Consider the following 22,149-nt stretch of genomic DNA (forward strand, 5'->3'; position numbering starts at 1 on the left):
TTAAAAGTATAAAGGCATCGCATGCATGTTTTAGTGAGTTAGATGGTTTCTTACTAAGCGAAAGCTTATAGATTCTTTCTTTTCCTTATACTGCAGATAAAGGTAAAGGAAAGATGGACTAGCGGAGGCTGGAGGGCAATGCTACGAAGATGTGTGTGGGCAGGAACTTGGAATAGAGATCTTAGGGAACTTTAGCAAGCTTGGTTTAAACCTTAGAACTTTTCAGTGTTTTAGCATTTTGCACTTTAATATGTTAATTGCTATGAATTAGTTAACCATGCACTCTATTATGCTTAGAACACTATTTTTATGATGTTAGAATGTTAGTTATTATTGTTAGGATGTTCTTAGTCATTTTTGGAGTCATTATGTGTGATTTGGCACGAGACAGTGCTGAAATCAGATCTTTGGCACGAAATCAGAAACTCGAATCGATCAGCTGATCGATTCGAGGGTTTCCAATCGATCGATTGATCGACTGGGCAACACGTCTCGCGAACAGTAGGCGTCGGGATTGATCAACCGATCGATCCAGCCAATTCCCTCGCGAACAGAAGGCTCGGGGATCGATCACTGGATCGATTGACCAGTCTGGATCGATCAGCCGATCGATCCAAAATATTACCCCGAGCACAGTAGCGTGTTGGATCGATCACTGGATCTATCCGACATTCTAAACGATCAATGGATCGATTGGGAGGTCTGATATCAGCGGGAAAATGTTTAAGTTCAGTTCCTTGACCATGGGGAAGGTAAAACATGTTATGAATAGTTAGTTTACACCCCTTAGCTTGTATAGAACCAAGAAATGTTAGTGGTTTAGAAAAATTTCAGTTAGTACAGCTTCCGCACCTAGATTTAATGGTGGCCAGGGAATAGTTTAGCACAAACTAATGTAACGATCGGCCTCACAGCTTAGTTAGTAGAAGGCGGGTTGTTACAGAGTGGTATCAGAGCAGTTCCCATACTTCCTACACACACATCAGCATTGAACCTGCAGCTTTCAAGTAAGAAACATCTCCCTCTTTATTATGTTCTTTCTTTCATGTTTATGGATAATGTAGCATGTGATTGATGATAGTACCTAACATGATAGTGATAGTAGTTATCTAAACATGATTGCCTTAGTTATGTATATCCTCTATGTCTTAAGCAATGGCACGAGGATGCCCAGCTAGAAGGGCACCAACTACTGAGCCCCGGCATGAGGCAGGCAGTTCAGTGCCTCCCCCAGACCTTACAGCATTAGTGGCTCAGTTACAGCAGCAGTTAGCTGAACAGCAATAGGAGATAGCCACCTTGAAGGATAGTCAGTAGAACACTCCCACAGTCACCTCGGAACCAAACTTAGCAACGCCAGAAGTCTTAGAGGTTCCCCCAGTCTAGCTTACAGCACCAGTAGCCCCAGCAGCAGAGGCAAAAAGAGAAGCCTATCTGATCCAGTGGCAGAGAGTCAAGCCAGGGAATTTCTCAGGCACCAGCGAACCATGGGATGCCCAAGCCTGGTTCAAAACACTGGAAAGTACGATGGAGCTTCTGGACTGGCCAGAACATGAGAAGGTGAAGTGCGCCTCCTTCTGTCTGACAGGAGATGCACGCATGTGGTGGGAGAGAATTAGAGCGAAGCGCCCAGTGAACCAGATGACATGGGCTGACTTCGAGAAGGAATTCTTTGAGGAGTTCTTTCACATGCGGGTCAAAAACCGCCACTACGACGAGTTCACTGAGTTTCGCTAGGGCAACCTTTCAGTGGAGGAAGCCGTGAAGAAATTCAACAGATTGGCTCGTCTATGCCCTGAACTAGTTAGCACAGAAAAAGAACGAGTCCGGTTGATGCTCAAGATGCTGAGGCCGGAAATAGCAATGAAAGTGGCTGGTGGCGTTCATAGGCCACAAACCACAGAATAGCTAGTGAGCAACGCTCTAATCACTGAGCATTACCAGAATAGCATCAAGCAGCAGAAGCAAGTCCTCTCAGAAGCTAAAGGTCAAGGAGGCTCAGGCACTCAGAAACAATAGGGCCACAACTCCAACTGGAAAGGGAACTCCAGCAACAAGCGCAAACCAGGGAGTTACCCAAGAGGAGGGCGAGCTAGCAAACAACCCAGTTATCCAAAGTGTGCTACTTGTGGGAAATTCCATCCTGGAGTTTGTCGTAAGGGCACACGAGGATGCTTTGAATGCGGACAGGAAGGGCATATGGCCAAGCAGTGTCCGAACAAGACTAGCTTTCCTCCACCACAGCCGATCCAGTACGAAGCCAAGCCAGCACAGTTGCATCAGATGCAGGCCGCCTTAGATGGTCCACACATCAGCCAGGGCAGACTAGAAGCCCCCCCCCCCCCAGCTATGACGAATGCACGGATCTACTCACTGACCAGAGAGGACGTAGCAAATGCCTCGACAGTTGTTACAGGTCAGATTAGTATTTTAAAGCAAAGTACAACTGTCTTATTCGATACTGGGGCAACCCATTCATATATATCTAGGGCATTTGCTAAGAAGTTAGCAATACCTCCATAGGTACTCAGTAGTCAGTTTCTGACGACGTTACCTTCAGGAGAAATTATGGCATCCACGCACTGGCTCAGAGCAGTGCCAGTCATTATAGCAGACAGAGAACTCTTCTGTGATCTGATAGTGCTAGATATGACTGATTATGGAGTCATCTTTGGAATGGATTTCCTGATCAGATACGGTGCCACTATAGAGTGCCATAAACGGAAAGTCGTATTCCAACCTGAAGCAGAAGCACAGTTTGAGTTCATCGAGGAACCCAAGAGAAGGGTCAAGAAGTTTCTCTCAGCTATGAAGGCACAGATATTAATGGATTCAAGATGTACGAGATTTTTAGCACATGTAGTCAGTACAAGTCAGGACAAGGACCAACAACTAGCAGAGGTCCGAGTCGTATGCGACTACCCAGCAGTCTTCCCTGAAAAGTTACCAGGCCTAGCACCAGACAGGGAGATTGAATTCGAAATAGAGCTCATTCCCGGTACCAATCCTATTTCCAAAGCGCCTTATCGCATGGCTCTAGCAGAACTGAAGGAACTTCATGAGCAACTACAGGAGCTGCTTGACAAAGGCTTCATACGCCCTAGTCACTCACCATGGGGAGCGCCTGTATTGTTCGTGAAGAAGAAGGACGGGAGCATGCGCCTGTGTATAGATTACCGGGCACTGAACCAAGTCACGATCAAGAACAGGTATCCTCTTCCCCGAATAGATGACCTATTCGACCAGCTAAAGGGAGCAGCAGTGTTCTCTAAGATAGACCTCAGATCAAGTTATCATCAGGTGAAAGTCAAGGAAGGGGATATACCCAAGACAGCATTCAGGACTAGATACGGACATTAGGAGTTCGTGGTCATGCCCTTTGGCGTGACAAATGCTCCAGCTACTTTCATGGACCTCATGAACAGGGTATTCAAAGAATACTTAGATAAGTTCATTATCGTATTCATTGATGACATTCTTATCTATTCAGGGACTCAGGAAGAACACGCAGAGCACCTGAAAATAGTACTACAGACCCTTCAACAGAATCAGTTGTACGCCAAGTTCAAAAAATGTGAATTTTGCCTAGATCAGGTGTTCTTCCTAGGTCACATCATTTCAAAGGATGGTATCATGGTAGACTCCAGTAAGATAGAAGCTGTGAGCAATTGGAAGAGACCCAAGAACGCTAGCGAGATCAGAAATTTTCTGGGATTAGCAGGTTACTACAGGAAATTCGTAGAGGACTTCTCCAGGATATCCTCCAACTGGTGACTCTCACCAGAAGAAGAAAGTTTCAAAGGAAAACGTTGAGATCCGTGGCAAGAGAAGGTACTCCACTGCACCTTTCTCGAGCACTTTAACGAAAATAGCTTTATATATATAAATCTAAGTTGACTAGAATGATGCAAAATGGCAAGGTAATCGCCTACGCCTCCAGACAACTCAAGGATTATGATAAGAACTATCCTACTCATGACCTTGAGCTTGCAGCAGTCGTGTTCGCCCTCAAAATTTAAAGACATTACTTGTATGGAGCTCAGTGTAGAGTGTATACAGATCATCAGAGTCTGAAATACTTCTTCACTCAGAAGGATCTAAATATGCGACAGCGCAGATGGCTAGAGCTGGTCAAAGACTACGACATAGATATCCTCTACCACCTAGGAAAAGTAAATAGGGTAGCAGACGCACTTAGCAGAAAGTCCAGTGCTGCCCTATTATCTCTAGCAGCCATGTCGCCACCCCTACAGAAAGAGATCACAGATTTCTGTCTCGAACTCATAGTCGGACAGCTCTCTACTATGACATTAGAGTCTACCTTGCTTGGTGACATCCAGACAGCTCAGGAGCAGGATCCTGAAATTCAGAGAATCAAGCAAGGTTTAGCAGAATCAGAAAGTGGAGAGTTCAGAATATCAGATAGCGGGGTACTATATTTCAGCGACAGGCTATGTGTTCCAGATCAAGAGGAACTACAAAAGAAAATCGTAGACGAGGCTCACAAGACTCCTTACGCGATGCATCCTAGCTCCACCAAAATGTACCAGGACTTGAAGAAACATTTTTGGTGGCCTAGGATGAAGAGAGACATCGCTCGATATGTCAGCACCTGCCTAACCTGTCAGAGGGTTAAAGAAGAACATCAGAGACCAGGAGGAGTTTTGCAGCCTATTCAGATTCCAGAATGGAAGTGGGAAGACATTTCTATGGATTTCATAGTGGGACTACCCAGAACCACGAATGGTTTTGATGTCATATGGGTAATAGTCGACAGGTTGACTAAATCAGTCCACTTCTTAGCTATCAGGATATCCTACTCCATGGAACAGCTAGCACAGTTGTATCTCAAGGAGATCGTTATACTACATGGAGTCCCACGAACCATTATATCAGACAGAGATAGCAGATTCACATCACACTTCTGGGAGTGTGTACAGTCAACATTGGGCACAAAGTTAAAGTTCAGCACAGCCTTCCATCCTCAGACAGATGGACAGACGGAGCGAGTAAATCTGGTACTCGAAGATATGCTCCGAGCATGTGCCCTAGACTTTAAGGGAAGTTGGTGCAAATATCTGAGTCTAGCAGAGTTTGCATACAACAATAGCTATTAGGCCACTATCAGTATGACACCTTATGAGGCTCTTTATGGGCAGAGGTGTAGATCTCTAATCTGCTAGTATGAGAGTGGTGAACAGAAGGAACTAGAACTCCAGACAGATCTAGTAGCAGATACCACAGCAGCTATACAGCAGATCCGCTAGAGGATAGAGACAGCTCTGAGCCGCCAGAAAAGCTATGCTGATACACGGCGCAGAACTTTAGAGTTTTCAGTTGGGGATACAGTATTCCTTAGAGTGGCTCCCATGAAGGGAGTAATACGTTTTGGGAAGAAGGGCAAACTAAGTCCCAGATATGTGGGACCATACCTTATCAGCAGAAGAGTTGGCAAGGTAGCAAATGAGTTAGAGCTACCCCAGGAAATGTCAGCTGTTCATAATGTATTTCATGTCTCTATGCTGAAGAAGCATATCCCAGATGCCACCCAGGTGATTGAGCCCCAGTCAGTACAAGTCCGCGAAGACCTCAGCTATGATAATCGGCCTATTCAGATAATAGACCGAGCAGTTAAGAAATTGCGGAACAAGGAGGTACCATTAGTAAAAGTCATTTGGCAAAATCACACAACAAAAGAGGCAACATAGGAGACAGAAGCTAGTATGAGACAGAAGTACCCAGAGTTATTCTAAGTTCGAGGACGAACTTTTTATAAGGTATGGGGGATTGTAACGCCCGAAAATTCTCAAAAATATTTTAGAAATATTCTATGAATTTTCTGGAATTTTAGAATATTTTTACGGAATTTTTAGAATAGCGGAAGTAGCAAAAATAAATAGAAAACGAAAACAGCCTACGCGGGAATTGAACCCGAGACCTAGCGAACCCTATGACTTATAGATAGCTTTAGTAAACCAAGTGAACCCAGCAGGGTCGTGCTGAAAGGAAAGGGAACAATTATATTTATATTTGAGTTGGGTGAATTTAACCACTTAATATAAATAGGGAATTAATAAGTGAAGATTTATTTTTGACGTAACTTTTCTCCTCCTAACCCTAGCCATGCCGACCCCTCTCCCTTCCTCACCTCTTGTAACGACCCACCTTCTGGGTACTGGCTGTAAGGCCGGTCGCTACAATTATGCTAAACTATACTGTGCGGAAAGCTGAACTAATTAAAATTTTACTCTACTAATGACGGATACAACTGCTAAGAAAGGTCTAAAGACCTTCTTTGCGGGTGTACATATGCTAAGGAGGGGAAACTGAACATCCCAACTCGGCTAGGGACTAGAAACTACACTTCCCAACTAACTACAGACTTGCCGATCGATCCGCAGATCGATCGAAGCTATGGGGCATTCGGTTCCCAACTGGATCGGTCGGGCAGACCGATCCATGTGTGGCTGGGTCGGTCGGCATATCCGATCCAGGAGTGGCTGGATCGGTCGGCTGACCGATCCAGGTACCCGAAACCTCTGGAACGCTACTGTATCGTGCTGGATCGGTCGGCTGACCGATCCAGGAGGATTCAGTAACATACTGTATCTGTCTGGATCGGTCGACGGACCGATCTAGAAGCCTGGTACACTACTGGATCGGTCGGCAGACCGATCCAGCGTCTGATTTCCTGATACAAAATCAGAGATGCTGATTTCGACACTTCGTCGTGCCAAAACCACCTGCAACCACTCTAAATCAATGCAAATCACACTACTATAAAACTACTAATATTCTAAACCTGGCATACTGCATAGTGCATGGTTTATTATTTCATAACACTTAACAAATCAAAAACTGAATAGTAACAACTGAAACCACTAAGTACTAATACTGAAGTAAAACTGTTTAGATCCCAAAGATCTTTCTTCCAACTCCTGCCCACACACATCCTGATAGCATTGACCTCCAGCCTCCACTGCTAGTCCATCTTTCCTTTACCCTTATCTGCAGTATAAGGAAGATAGAATCTGTAAGCTTAAAGCTTAGTAAGAAACCAACTACCTCACAAAACATGCATACGATGCTAATGATGCTTTGAAAACATGCTATTTAAAACATATGCTGAACATATAAAACATGGCATGGCATACAATCATCCAAGCATAGCAATCAAGAACTGAACACAAGCTATCATACTTGCGAAAATAGAGCTGAGCATGAAAACTGAAACTGAAAACAAATCATGGAACTGAACTAAACTGATCATGATCTGTACTAAACTAACTGAGCTGGTACTGAAACTAAACTGAACTCACATAACTGATTGTGAATTTGAAAAGCTATACATATAATAAGTGAAAATACTAAACATGCTGCTGAGGGCCCTGACAACTGTACTTGCTGTGCGCGCATCCCTATCTAAACCCGGGGTTGCAAGTTCCGAATCTAGTAGGGTTTACTAGGTTAGCTAAACTTAGGGACGACTATGGGAGTCCAACCCAATGGATATCTAATCCAGTACAGTGTCACTGCTGAAAGTAAAATACTGAATGCTATATACTTATTTTGCTGAATCTAGGTTATCTGAACCTAGAACTAGGTTGTCTGAACCTAGAGGCGACTGTGGGAGCCTACCCATTGGACTGTAGTCCTACATAAGTTGAAATAAACTAACTTGCTGTTTTAAATGCTTCTAGTGCATTTAATAAGTTCTTTAAACTGTCTATTACTGAGCTAGACATTTAATCGAGCCCCTAGGATGCTCTAACTCTTCTCCCCCATTAGGGAGACCACCTCTAGGCACCCGACAACGTCTAACCTCCTATCTGAAGAGGGAAGACGTGCCCGGCCCATCTAGAGGTGCTCAACTAAATCCCTAATCTGCGAAGAGAGTTAAATACACCCTAGATATCGATAAAAATCCGCATACATCCTAACTAAAGCATAAAAACTCAAACGTAAGCTATTATACTACAGGTGAGGGGTTTCTTACATTGTGTGCTAGATTTCTTACAAATCTAATCACTAGAAATTCCGGTGGAGACGACTTCTCCACGATTCGCTCACGTCCACGTGCTCTATTCGCGGAGGGGAACACCCTTGTGCTGAAATCGTCGCCAAAAAGTGACCTTGGGGCCCTAGGGAGAGAACCCTAGGTCTTCTTGGTGTGGCGCCGAGAGAAGGAGGAAGAGAAGAGAGGTGTTCGGCGTGAGGATTTGGAGGAAGAATGTGGCGTGAGGTTTTGTGAGGAGAGGGCTGCCGAACCAAATTAAACCAAACCCAACTTAAGTTCTTAATTTATATTAAGTGGATTATTGAACCCAACTCTAATATAAATATAATTGGTTTCTCTTTCTTTCAGCACGGCCCTGCTGGATTCACCGGTTACTAAGGCTAACTAAAGGTTTAGCGGACCCGAGAGGTCCCGGGTTCGATTCCCGCTTAAACCCTTTTGCTTATCTAATTACTTTTGCTACTTCCGCTACTCGGAAAATTCCGGAAAAATGTCTAAAAATTCTAGAAAAATCATAGAATAATTCTAATGCAAGTTTGAGAATTTTCGGGCGTTACAATCCCCCATACCTTATAAAAAGTTCATCCTCGAACTTAGAACAATTCTGGGTACTTCTGTCTCATGCTGGCTTCTGTCTCCCAAGTTGCCTCAGCTGCTGTGTGACTTTGCCAAATGACTTTTACTAACGGTACCTCCTTGTTCCGCAATGTCTTAACTGCTCGGTCTATTATCTGAATAGGCCGACTGTCATAACTGAGATCTTCGCGGACTTATACCGACTGGGGCTCAATCACCTGGGTGGCATCTGGGATATGCTTCTTTAGCATAGAGACTTGAAATACGTTGTGGACAGCTGACATTTCCTGGGGTAGCTCTAGCTCATATGCCACCTTGCCCACTCTTCTTCTAATAAGGTATGGTCCCACATATCTGGGACTTAGCTTGTCCTTCTTCCCAAAACGCATTACCCCCTTCATGGGAGCTACCCTGAGGAACACTGAATCCCCAACTGAAAATTCTAAGGATCTGCGTCGTGTATCAGCATAGCTTTTCTGGCGGCTCTGAGCTGTCTCTATCCTCTGGCGGATCTGCTGTATAACTGCTGTGGTATCTGCTACTAGATCTGTCTGAAGCTCTAGTTCCTTCTGTTCACCACTCTCATACCAGCAGATTGGAGATCTACACCTCCGCCCATAGAGAGTCTCGTAAGGTGCCATGCCGATAGTGGCCTGATAGCTGTTGTTGTATGTAAATTCTGCTAAGCTCAGATATTTGCACCAACTTCCCTTGAAATCTAGGGCACACGCTTTCGAGTACCTGGTTTACTCGCTCTGTCTGACCATCTGTCTGCGGATGGAATGCTGTGCTGAACTTTAACTTCGTGCCCAATGCTGATTGTACACACTCCCAGAAGTGTGATGTAAATCTGCTGTCTCTGTCTGAAATAATGGTACGTGGGACTCCATGAAGTCTGACGATCTCCTGGAGATACAACTGAGCTAGCTTCTCCATGGAGTAGGATATCTTGATAGCTAAAAAGTGGGCTAATTTAGTCAACCTGTCGACTATTACCCAGATGGCATCCAAACCATTCGTGGTTCCGGTAGTCCCACTATGAAGTCCATAGAGATATCCTCCCACTTCCATTTCGAATCAGATGAACTCCTCCTGTCGCTGATGTTTCGCCTTGACCTCCGACAGTGAGGGATGCTAACATATCGGCGATGTCTCGCTCATCCCGCCACCAAAACGCTTTCTCGTGTCTTGATACATTTTGGTGGAACCTGGATGCATCGTATAGGAGTCCTGTGAGCCTCATCTAAAATCTGCCTCCGTAGTTCCTCCGATCCGGAACACAAAGTCTGTCACCAAAATACAACACCCCTCTGACACTGAATTCTCTACTTTCTGATTCTGCTAACCCTTGCTTGATTTTCTGAATTTCAGGGTCCTGCTCCTGAGCTGACTGAATATCACCAAGCAAGGTAGACTCTAAGGTCATAGTAGAGAGCTGTCCAACGATGAACTCGAGACCAAAATCTACGATCTCCTTCTGTAGGGGCGGTGACATGGCTGTAAGAGATAATAAGGTAGCACTGGATTTTCTACTAAGTACATCTGCTACCTTATTTGCTTTCCCTGGATGGTAAAGGATGTCTATATCGTAGTCTTTGACCAGCTCTAACCATCTGCGCTGTCGCATATTCAGATCCTTCTGAGTGAAGAAGTACTTCAAACTCTGATGATCTGTATACACTCTGCACTGAGCTCCATACAAATAATGTCTCCAAATGTTTAGAGCGAACACCACTGCTGCAAGCTCAAGGTCATGAGTAGGGTAATTCTTCTCATAATCCTTGAGTTGTCTGGAGGCATAGACGATCACCTTGCCGTTTTTTATTAGTACTGCTCCTAGTCCCAACTTAGAGGCATCACTATAGATGTCAAAGTTGTCTGCGTTCTCTGGTAGAGTCAGAATAGGTGCACTGGTCAATCTCCTTTTCAGCTCGCTGAAACTGTTCTCACAGTCCTCTGTCCACTGATACTTTCTGTTCTTTCTGGTAAGAGCTGTCAGTGGGGAGGCTATCCTAGAGAAGTCCTCTACAAACTTTCTGTAATATCCTGCTAATCCCAGAAAGCTCCTGATTTCGCTGGCATTCTTAGGTCTCTTCCAGTTACTCACTGCTTCTATCTTGCTGGGATCTACCATGATACCATCCTTTGAGATGATGTGACCCAGGAAGGACACCTGATCTAACCAAAATTCACATTTCGTGAACTTGGCGTATAGCTGGTGCTGCTGAAGGGTCTGCAATACTAGTTTCAGGTGCTCTGAATGTTCTTCCTGAGTTCCTGAATAGATAAGAATGTCATCGATAAACACAATAACAAACTTATCTAAATACTCCCTGAATACTCTGTTCATGAGATCCATGAATGTAGCTGGAGCATTGGTCACGCCAAAGGGCATGACTACGAACTCGTAGTGTTCGTATCTGGTTCTGAATGCTGTCTTGGGTATATCCCCTTCTTTAACCTTCACCTGATGATAACCTGATCTGAGATCTATCTTAGAGAACACCGCCCTTTTCACCGGTCGAATGAGTCATCGATTCGGGAAGGGATACCGTTCTTGATCGTGACTTGGTTCGATGATCCGTAGTCTATGCACAAATGATGCTTCCATCCTTCTTCTTCACGAACAATACAAGCGCTCCTCATGAGTGACTCGGCGTATGAAACCCTTGTCGAGCAGCTCCTGTAATTGCTCAGTTCCTTCAGTTCTGCTTGAGCCATGCGATAAGGCGCTTTGGAGGGTACCGGGAATGAGCTCTATCTCAAAGTCAATCTCCCTGTCTGGTGCTAAGCCTGGTAACTCTTCAGGGAAGACTGCTGGGTAGTCACATACGACTCGAACCTCTGCGAGCTGTTGGTTCTTGTCCTGACTGGCGTTGACTACGTGTGCTAGGAATCCTGTACATCCTGAATCCAGTAGCTTCTGTGCTTTCATAGCTGAGAGAAACTTCATGGCCTTTCTCTTTGGTTCCCCGCTGTATTCAAATCGCACTGCCACTTCAGGTTGGAAGATGACTTTCTGTTTACGGCACTCTATGGTAGCACCGTATCTGATCAGAAAGTCCATTCCAAAGATAACATCATAGTCGGTCATTTCTAGCACTATTAGATCACAAAAGACCTCTCTGCTTGCTAAGATGACCGGCACGTGGATGCCATGATCTCTCCTGAAGGTAGTGCCGTCAAAAACTGTCCACTGAGTACCTCTGAGGGTATTTCTAATTTTTCGGTGAACATCCTGGCTATATATGAATGGGTTGCCCCAGTATCAAATAGAATAGTAGCACTATACTGTAAAATGCTAATATGACCTGTGATAGGCATTGGCTACGTCCCCTCTAGTGAGTGAGTAGATCCTCGATTCGCCATAGCCGGAGGGGCTTCTAATCGCCTGGCTGATAAGTGGACCTTCTAGAGCGGCCGCATCGATATAACCGATGGCTGGCCGCATACCGAATCTCGAGGAAGATCGGTCTTGTTCGGGCACTTCTTAGCCATGTGCCCTTCTTGTCCACATTCAGCATTCCCGTGTGCCCTTGCGACAAACCCCGGTGGAATTTCCCACAAGTAGCACACTTTGGGTAACCGGGTCGCCTAGATGGTCCTCCTTTGGGTCACTTCCCGACGCCGCTGGAGTTCCCTTCCGCTAGAGTTGTGGCCTTCTGCTTTTGAGTGTGAGAGTTTCCTTGGCCTTTGGACTCGAGGAGACTTGCTTCTGCTTCTTTATTTTTGGTAATGCTCGTGGTCAAGCACCGCTCACTAACTCCTTCGTGGTTTGTGGCCTATGTATGCCACCACCACGTTCATCGCTATCTCCGGCCTCGGCATCTTGAGCATCAACCGGATTTGTTCCTTTTCTGTGCCTAGCTTCGGGCATAGACGAGCCAACCTGTTGAATTTCTTCCTCAACTCGATAGGTTGCCCGACGAAACTCTGAACTCGTCGAGTGGCGGTTTGTAACCCGTATGTGAAAGAACTCCTTGAAGAATTCTTTCTCAAGTCGACCCATGACATCTGTCACCGGGCGCTCGTTCGATTCTTTCCCACTACATGCGCGCCTCCTGTCAGCGGAGGCACACTTCACCTTCGTGCCAATCCAAGCTCCATCGTGCTCTCCGATGTTTTGAACTAGGCTTGTGCATCCCATGGTTCACTAGTGCTCGAGAAGTTCTCTAGCTTGACTCACGCCACGATCGGATAGGCTTCTTTTCTTGGCTCAGCTGCTGGAACTGCTGTGAGCTGGTGGAACCTCTAAGACTACCGGAGTCGTCAAATTCGGTTCCGAGGTGACGATGGGGTATTCTGCTGGTTAGCCTTTAAGGTGACTATTTCCTGTTGCTGTTCAGCTAGCTGAGCCACTAATCTGTAAGGTCCGGAGGAGGCACTGAACTGCCTGCCTCTTGCTGGGGCTCAGTAGCTAGTGCCCTTCTAGCTGGGCGTCCTCGTGCCATTTCTAAAGACATAGAGAACATAACATAACTAATGTAATCACAGTTATATAACTACTGATATCATGTTTAAAAACTATCACATACTAACAAGCAGTAGGCATACAAACATGAACTGTAACTTGAAAGCAAGAACAATAAAGAGAGTAGAGGTATTCTTACTTGGAAGCTGCAGGTTCAATGCTGTTGTGTGTGTAGGAAGTATGGAACCCTGCTCTGATACCACTCTATAATGACCCACCTTCAGGGTACTGGCTGTAAGGCCGATCGCTACAATTATGCTAAACTATACTGTGTGGAAAGCTGGGCTAATTAAAATTTTACTCTACTAATGACGGATACAACTGCTAAGAAAGGTCTAAAGACCTTCTTTGCGGGTGTACATATGCTAAGGAGGGGAAACTGAACATCCCAACTCGGCTAGGGACTAGAAACTACACTTCCCAACTAACTACAGACCTGTCGATCGATCCGCAGATCGATCGAAGCTATGGGGCATTCGGTTCCCAACTGGATCGGTCGGGCAGACCGATCCATGTGTGGCTGGGTCGGTCGGCAGATCTGATCCAGGTGTGGTTGGATCGGTCGGCTGACCGATCCAGGTACCCGAAACCTCTGGAACGCTACTGTATCGTGCTGGATCGGTCGGCTGACCGATCCAGGAGGATACAGTAGCATACTGTATCTATCTGGATCGGTCGACGGACCGATCCAGAAGCCTGGTACACTACTGGATCGGTCGGCAGACCAATCCAGCGTCTGATTTCCTGATACGAAATCAGAGATGCTGATTTCAACACTTTGTCGTGCCAAAACCACCTGCAACCACTCTAAATCAATGCAAATCACACTACTATAAAACTACTAATATTCTAAACCTGGCATACTACATAGTGCATGGTTTACTATTTCATAACACTTAACAAATCAAAAACTGAATAGTAACAACTGAAACCACTAAGTACTAATACTGAAGTAAAACTGTTTAGATCCCAAAGATCTTTCTTCCAACTCCTGCCCACACACATCCTGATAGCATTGACCTCCAGCCTCCACTGCTACTCCATCTTTCCTTTACCCTTATCTGCAGTACAAGGAAAATAGAATCTGTAAGCTTAAAGCTTAGTAAGAAACCAACTACCTCACAAAACATGCATACGATGCTAATGATGCTTTGAAAACATGCTATTTAAAACATATGCTGAACATATAAAACATGGCATGGCATACAATCATCCAAGCATAGCAATCAAGAACTGAACACAAGCTATCATACTTGCGAAAATAGAGCTGAGCATGAAAACTGAAACTGAAAACAAATCATGGAACTGAACTAAACTGATCATGATCTGTACTAAACTAACTGAGCTGGTACTGAAACTAAACTGTACTCACATAACTGATTGTGAATTTGAAAAGCTATACATATAATAAGTGAAAATACTAAACATGCTGCTGAGGGCCCTGACAACTGTACTTGCTGTGCGCGCATCCCTATCTAAACCCGGGGTTGCAAGTTCCGAATCTAGTAGGGTTTACTAGGTTAGCTAAACTTAGGGACGACTATGGGAGTCCAACCCAATGGATATCTAATCCAGTACAGTGTCACTGCTGAAAGTAAAATACTGAATGCTATATACTTATTTTGCTGAATCTAGGTTATCTGAACCTAGAACTAGGTTGTCTGAACCTAGAGGCGACTGTGGGAGCCTACCCATTGGACTGTAGTCCTACATAAGTTGAAATAAACTAACTTGCTGTTTTAAATGCTTCTAGTGCATTTAATAAGTTCTTTAAACTGTCTATTACTGAGCTAGACATTTAATCGAGCCCCTAGGATGCTCTAACTCTTCTCCCCCATTAGGGAGACCACCTCTAGGCACCCGACAATGTCTAACCTCCTATCTGAAGAGGGAAGACGTGCCCGGCCCATCTAGAGGTGCTCAACTAAATCCCTAATCTGCGAAGAGAGTTAAATACACCCTAGATATCGATAAAAATCCGCATACATCCTAACTAAAGCATAAAAACTCAAACGTAAGCTATTATACTGCAGGTGAGGGGTTTCTTACATTGTGTGCTAGATTTCTTACAAATCTAATCACTAGAAATTCCGGTGGAGACGACTTCTCCACGATTCGCTCGCGTCCACGTGTTCTACTCGCGGAGGGGAACGTCCTTGTGCTGAAATTGTCGCCGAAAAGTGACCTTGGGGCCCTAGGGAGAGAACCCTAGGTCTTCTTGGTATGGCGCCGAGAGAAGGAGGAAGAGAAGAGAGGTGTTCGGCGTGAGGGTTTGGAGGAAGAAAGTGGCGTGAGGTTTTGTGAGGAGAGGGCTGCCGAACCAAATTAAACCAAACCCAACTTAAGTTCTTAATTTATATTAAGTGGATTATTGAACCCAACTCTAATATAAATATAATTGGTTCCTCTTTCTTTCAGCACGGCCCTGCTGGGTTCACCAGTTACTAAGGCTAACTAAAGGTTTAGCGGACCCGAGAGGTCCCGGGTTCGATTCCCGCTTAAACCCTTTTGCTTATCTAATTACTTTTGCTACTTCCGCTACTCGGAAAATTCCGGAAAAATGTCTAAAAATTACAGAAAAATCATAGAATAATTCTAATGCAAGTTTGAGAATTTTCGGGCGTTACACCTCTCGGCGCCAAAGTTCAAGGAAGAACCTAGGGTTTCGTCCCTAGAGCTATAGGAGTACTTCCCGGCGATGACTCCGACACGAGGACGCTCCCTTCCGCGAGAGGAACGCATAGACGTGAGAAGATCGTCGAAGAGATCTCTTCTTCGGAGAACCTAGCGATTAGATTTGTAAGAAACTTCAAACAGGATGTAAGAAACCCCTCACCTGCAGTATAAGTAGCTTTCGTACGATAGAATGCTTTTTCACTAGCTATATGTAGATTTTTTTTCGACGCGTAGGGTGTATTTAACCCTCCTCGCAGATTTAGGGATCTAGTTGAGCACCTCTAGATGGGCCATACACGTTTTCTCCTTTCAGTTGGAGATTCTATACGTTGTCGGGTGCCTAGAGGTGGTCTCTCTAATAAAGGGGAGTGTTGGAGCACACTAAGTGTTCGACAAGATGCTTAGCTCAGTAAAATGCAACAGTAGGCATTTTTAATAGCTCAGTAAATGCAATAGAAGCATTTAAACAGTTTAGTTAGTTTTGCTACAACATATATGGGACTACGGTCCAATTGGTGGGCACCCACAGTCGCCTCTAAGTTCAGATAACCTAGTAAAAGCAAGATAAATTAATTAGCTATGATTCAGTATTTTACTTTCAGTAGGGGCACTGTATAGGACTAGATGTCCTTGGGCTGGGCTCCCATAGTCGGTCCCTAGGTTTAGATAACCTAGTAAACCTTACTAAATTCGGGATTTGCAACCCCGGGTCTAGTTAAGGATGTGCGCATAGCATGTACAGTTGCCGGGCCCATTAGCAGTATGATTATGTATTTTAATCTATTATACTATTAGCTTTTCAAAACTCACAAAGATCAGTTATGTTAGTTGAGTTTGAACTCAGTTACAGTCTAGCTTAGTTCATGTTCAGCTCAGTTCTTCTTTATTGATACACATGATAGTTTATGGTTAGCTTTGTATGCCATGCTTTAGTGTTCATGTTCAGTGATTTCAGTATGCCATGTTTTAACAAGTTTAACATATGTTTGATAGCATGTTTTTAAAAGCATAAAGGCATCGCATGCATGTTTTAGTGAGTTAGATGGTTTCTTACTAAGCGAAAGCTTATAGATACTTTCTTTTCCTTATACTGCAGATAAAGGTAAAGGAAAGATGGACTAGTGGAGGCTGGAGGGCAATGCTACGAAGATGTGTGTGGGCAGGAACTTGGAATAGAGATCTTAGGGAACTTTAGCAAGCTTGGTTTAAACCTTAGAACTTTTCAGTGTTTTAGCATTTTGCACTTTAATATGTTAATTGCTATGAATTAGTTAACCATGCACTCTATTATGCTTAGAACACTATTTTTATGATGTTAGAATGTTAGTTATTATTGTTAGGATGTTCTTAGTCATTTTTGGAGTCATTATGTGTGGTTTGGCACGAGACAGTGCTTAAATCAGATCTTTGGCACGAAATCAGAAACTCGAATCGATCATCTGATCGATTCGAGGGTTTCCAATCGATCGATTGATCGACTGGGCAAAACGTCTCGCGAACAGTAGGCGTCGGGATCGATCAGCCGATCGATCCAGACAATTCCCTCGCGAACAGAAGGCTCGGGGATCGATCACTGGATCGATTGACCAGTCTGGATCGATCAGCCGATCAATCCAGAATATTGCCCCGAGCACAGTAGCATGCTGGATCGATCACTAGATCGATCCGACATTCCAATTGATCAATGGATCAATTGGGAGGTCTGATTTCAGCGGGAAAATGTTTAAGTTCAGTTCCTTGACCATGGGGAAGGTAAAACATGTTATGAATAGTTAGTTTACACCCCTTAGCATGTATAGAACCAAGAAATGTTAGTGGTTTAGCAAAATTTCAGTTAGTACATCTTCCGCACCTAGATTTAATGGTGGTCAGGGAATTGTTTAGCACAGACTAATGTAACGATCGGCCTCACAGCTTAGTTAGTAGAAGGCGGGTTGTTACAGAGTGGTATCAGAGCAGTTCCCATACTTCCTACACACACATCAGCATTGAACCTGCAGCTTCCAAGTAAGAAACATCTCCCTCTTTATTATGTTCTTTCTTTCATGTTTATGGATAATGTAGCATGTGATTGATGATAGTACCTAACATGATAGTGATAGTAGTTATATAAACATGATTGCCTTAGTTATGTATATCCTCTATTTCTTTAGCAATGGCACGAGGACGCCCAGCTAGAAGGGCACCAGCTACTGAGCCCCGGTATGAGGCAGGAAGTTCAGTGCCTCCCCCAGACCTTACAGCATTAGTGGCTCAGTTACAGCAACAGCTAGCTGAACAGCAACAGGAGATATCCACCTTGAAGGATAGTCAGCAGAACACTCCCACAGTCACCCCGGAACCAAACTTAACAACGCCAATAGTCTTAGAGGTTCCCCCAGTCCAGCCTACAGCACCAGTAGCCCCAGCAGCAGAGGCAAAGAGAGAAGCCTATCTGATCCAGTGGCAGAGAGTCAAGCTAGGGAATTTCTCAGGCACCAGCGAACCATGGGATGCCCAAGCCTGGTTCAAAACACTGGAAAGTACGATGGAGCTTCTGGACTGGCTAGAACATGAGAAGGTGAAGTGCGCCTCCTTCTGTCTGACAGGAGATGCACGCATGTGGTGGGAGAGAATTAGAGCGAAGCGCCTAGTGAACCAGATGACATGGGCTGACTTCGAGAAGGAATTCTTTGATGAGTTCTTTCACATACGGGTCACAAACTGCCACTACGACGAGTTCACTGAGTTTCACCAGGGCAACCTTTCAGTGGAGGAAGCCGTGAGGAAATTCAACAGATTGGCTCGTCTATGCTTTGAACTAGTCAGCACAGAAAAAGAACGAGTCCGGTTGATGCTCAAGATGCTGAGGCCGGAAATAGCAATGAAAGTGGCTGGTGGCATTCATAGGCCACAAACCACAGAAGAGCTAGTAAGCAGCGCTCTAATCACTGAGCATTACCAGAATAACATCAAGCAACAGAAGCAAGTCCTCTCAGAAGCTAAACATCAAGGAGGCTCAGACACTCAGAAACAACAGGGCCACAGTTCCAACTGGAAAGGGAACTCCAGCAACAAGCGCAAACCAGGGAGTTACCCAAGAGGAGGGCCAGCTAGCAAACAACCCAATTATCTAAAGTGTGCTACTTGTGGGAAATTCCATCCTGGAGTTTGTCGTAAGGGCACACGAGGATGCTTTGAATGCGGACAGGAAGGGCATATGGCCAAGCAGTGTCCGAACAAGACTAGCTTTCCTCCACCACAGCCGATCCAGTACGAAGCCAAGCCAGCACAGTTGCATCAGATGCAAGCCGCCTTAGATGGTCCACACATCAGCCAGGGCAGACTAGAAGCCCCCCCAGCTATGACGAATGCACGGATCTACTCACTGACCAGAGAGGACGTAGCAAATGCCTCGACAGTTGTTACAGGTCAGATTAGTATTTTAAAGCAAAGTACAACTATCTTATTCGATACTGGGCAACCCATTCATATATATCCAGGGCATTTGCTGAGAAGTTAGCAATACCTCCAGAGGTACTCAGTAGTCAATTTCTGACGACGTTACCTTCAGGAGAAATTATGACATCCACGCACTGGCTCAGAGCAGTGCCAGTCATTATAGCAGACAGAAAACTCTTCTGTGATCTGATAGTGCTAGATATGACTGATTATGGAGTCATATTTGGAATGGACTTCCTGATCAGATACGGTGCCACTATAGAGTGCCGTAAACAGAAAGTCGTATTCCAACCTGAAGCAGAAGCACAGTTTGAGTTCATCGGAGAACCCAAGAGAAGGGTCAAGAAGTTTCTCTCAGCTATGAAGGCACAGATATTAATGGATTCAGGATGTACAGGATTTTTAGCACATGTAGTCAGTACCAGTCAGGACAAGGACCAACAGTTAGCAAAGGTCCGAGTCGTATGCGACTACCCAGCAGTCTTCCCTGAAGAGTTACCAGGCCTAGCACCAGACAGGGAGATTGAATTCGAAATAGAGCTCATTCTCGGTACCAATCCTATTTCCAAAGCGCATTACCGCATGGCTCCAACAGAACTGAAGGAACTTCATGAGCAACTACAGGAGCTGCTTGACAAAGGCTTCATACGCCCTAGTCACTCACCATGGGGAGTGCCTGTATTGTTCATGAAGAAGAAGGACGGGAGCATGCGCCTGTGTATAGATTACCGGGCACTGAACCAAGTCACGATCAAGAACAGGTATCCTCTTCCCCGAATAGATGACCTGTTCGACCAGCTAAAGAGAGCAGCAGTGTTCTCTAAGATAGACCTCAGATCAGGTTATCATCAGGTGAAAGTCAAGGAAGGGGATATACCCAAGACAGCATTCAGGACTAGATACGGACATTACGAGCTCATGGTCATGCCCTTTGGCGTGACAAATGCTCCAGCTACTTTCATGGACCTCATGAACAGGGTATTCAGAAAATACTTAGATAAGTTCATTATCGTATTCATCGATGACATTCTTATCTATTCAGGGACTCAGGAAGAACACGCAGAGCACCTGAAAATAGTACTACAGACCTTTCAACAGAATCAGTTGTACGCCAAGTTCACAAAATGTGAATTTTGGCTAGATCATGTGTCCTTCCTGGGTCACATCATTTCAAAGGATGATATCATGGTAGACCCCAGTAAGATAGAAGCTGTGAGCAATTGGAAGAGACCCAAGAACGTTAGCGAGATCAGAAACTTTCTGGGATTAGCAGGTTACTACAGGAAATTCGTAGAGGACTTCTCCAGGATAGCCTCCCCACTGACAGCTCTCACCAGGAAGAACAGAAAGTTTCAGTGGACAGAGGACTGTGAGAACAGTTTTAGCGAGCTGAAGAGAAGGTTGACCAGTGCACCTATTCTGACTCTACCAGAGAACGCAGATAGCTTTGATATATATAGTGATGCCTCTAAGTTAGGACTAGGAGCAGTGCTGATGCAAAATGGCAAGGTAATCGCCTACGCCTCCAGACAACTCAAGGATTATGAGAAGAACTATCCTACTCATGACCTTGAGCTTGCAGCAGTCGTGTTCGCCCTCAAAATTTGGAGACATTACTTGTATGGAGCTCAGTGCAGAGTGTATACAGATCATCAGAGTCTGAAATACTTCTTCACTCAGAAGGATCTGAATATGCGACAGCGCAGATGGCTAGAGCTGGTCAAAGACTACGACATAGACATCCTCTACCACCTTGGAAAAGCAAATAGGGTAGCAGATGCACTTAGCAGAAAGTCCAGTGCTGCCCTATTATCTCTAGCAGCCATGTCGCCACCCCTACAGAAAGAGATCAAAGATTTCGGTCTCGAACTCATAGTCGGACAACTCTCTACTATGACATTAGAGTCTACCTTGCTTGGTGACATCCAGACTGCTTAGGAGCAGGATCCTGAAATTCAGAGAATCAAGCAAGGTTTAGCAGAATCAGAAAGTGGAGAGGTCAGAATATCAGATAGCGGGGTACTATATTTCGGCGACAGGCTATGTGTTCCAGATCAGGAGGAACTACAGAAGAAAATCGTAGACGAGGCTCACAAGACTCCTTACGCGATGCATCCTGGCTCCACCAAAATGTACAAGGACTTGAAGAAATATTTTTGGTGGCCTAGGATGAAGAGAGACATCGCTCGATATGCCAGCACCTGTCTAACCTGTCAGAGGGTTAAAGCAGAACATCAGAGACCAGGAGGAGTTTTGCAGCCTATTCAGATTCCATAATGGAAGTGGGAAGACATTTCTATGGATTTCATAGTGGGACTACCCAGAACCACGATTGGTTTTGATGCCATATGGGTAATAGTCGACAGGTTGACTAAATCAGTCCACTTCTTAGCTATCAGGATATCCTACTCTATGGAACAGCTAGCACAGTTGTATCTCAAGGAGATCGTTAGACTACATGGAGTCCCACGAACCATTATATCAGACAGAGATAGCAGGTTCACATCACACTTCTGGGAGTGTGTACAGTCAGCATTGGGCACAAAGTTAAAGTTCAGCACAGCCTTCCATCCTCAGACAGATGGACAGATGGAGCGAGTAAATCAGGTACTCGAAAATATGCTCCAAGCATGTGCCCTAGACTTCAAGGGAAGTTGGTGCAAATATCTGAGTCTAGCAGAGTTTGCATACAACAATAGCTATGAGGCCACTATCGGTATGGCACCTTATGAGGCTCTTTATGGGCGGAGGTGTAGATCTCCAATCTACTGGTATGAGAGTGGTGAACAGAAAGAACTAGAACTCCAGACAGATCTAGTAGCAGATACCACAGTAGCTATACAGCAGATCTGCCAGAGGATAGAGACAGCTCAGAGCCGCCAGAAAAGCTATGCTGATACACGACGCGGACCTTTAGAGTTTTCAGTTGGGGATACAGTATTCCTTAGAGTGGCTCCCATGAAGGGAG

Source organism: Zingiber officinale, chromosome 5A (genome assembly GCF_018446385.1).
Source record: "Zingiber officinale cultivar Zhangliang chromosome 5A, Zo_v1.1, whole genome shotgun sequence".
Classification (NCBI taxonomy): domain Eukaryota; kingdom Viridiplantae; phylum Streptophyta; class Magnoliopsida; order Zingiberales; family Zingiberaceae; genus Zingiber; species Zingiber officinale.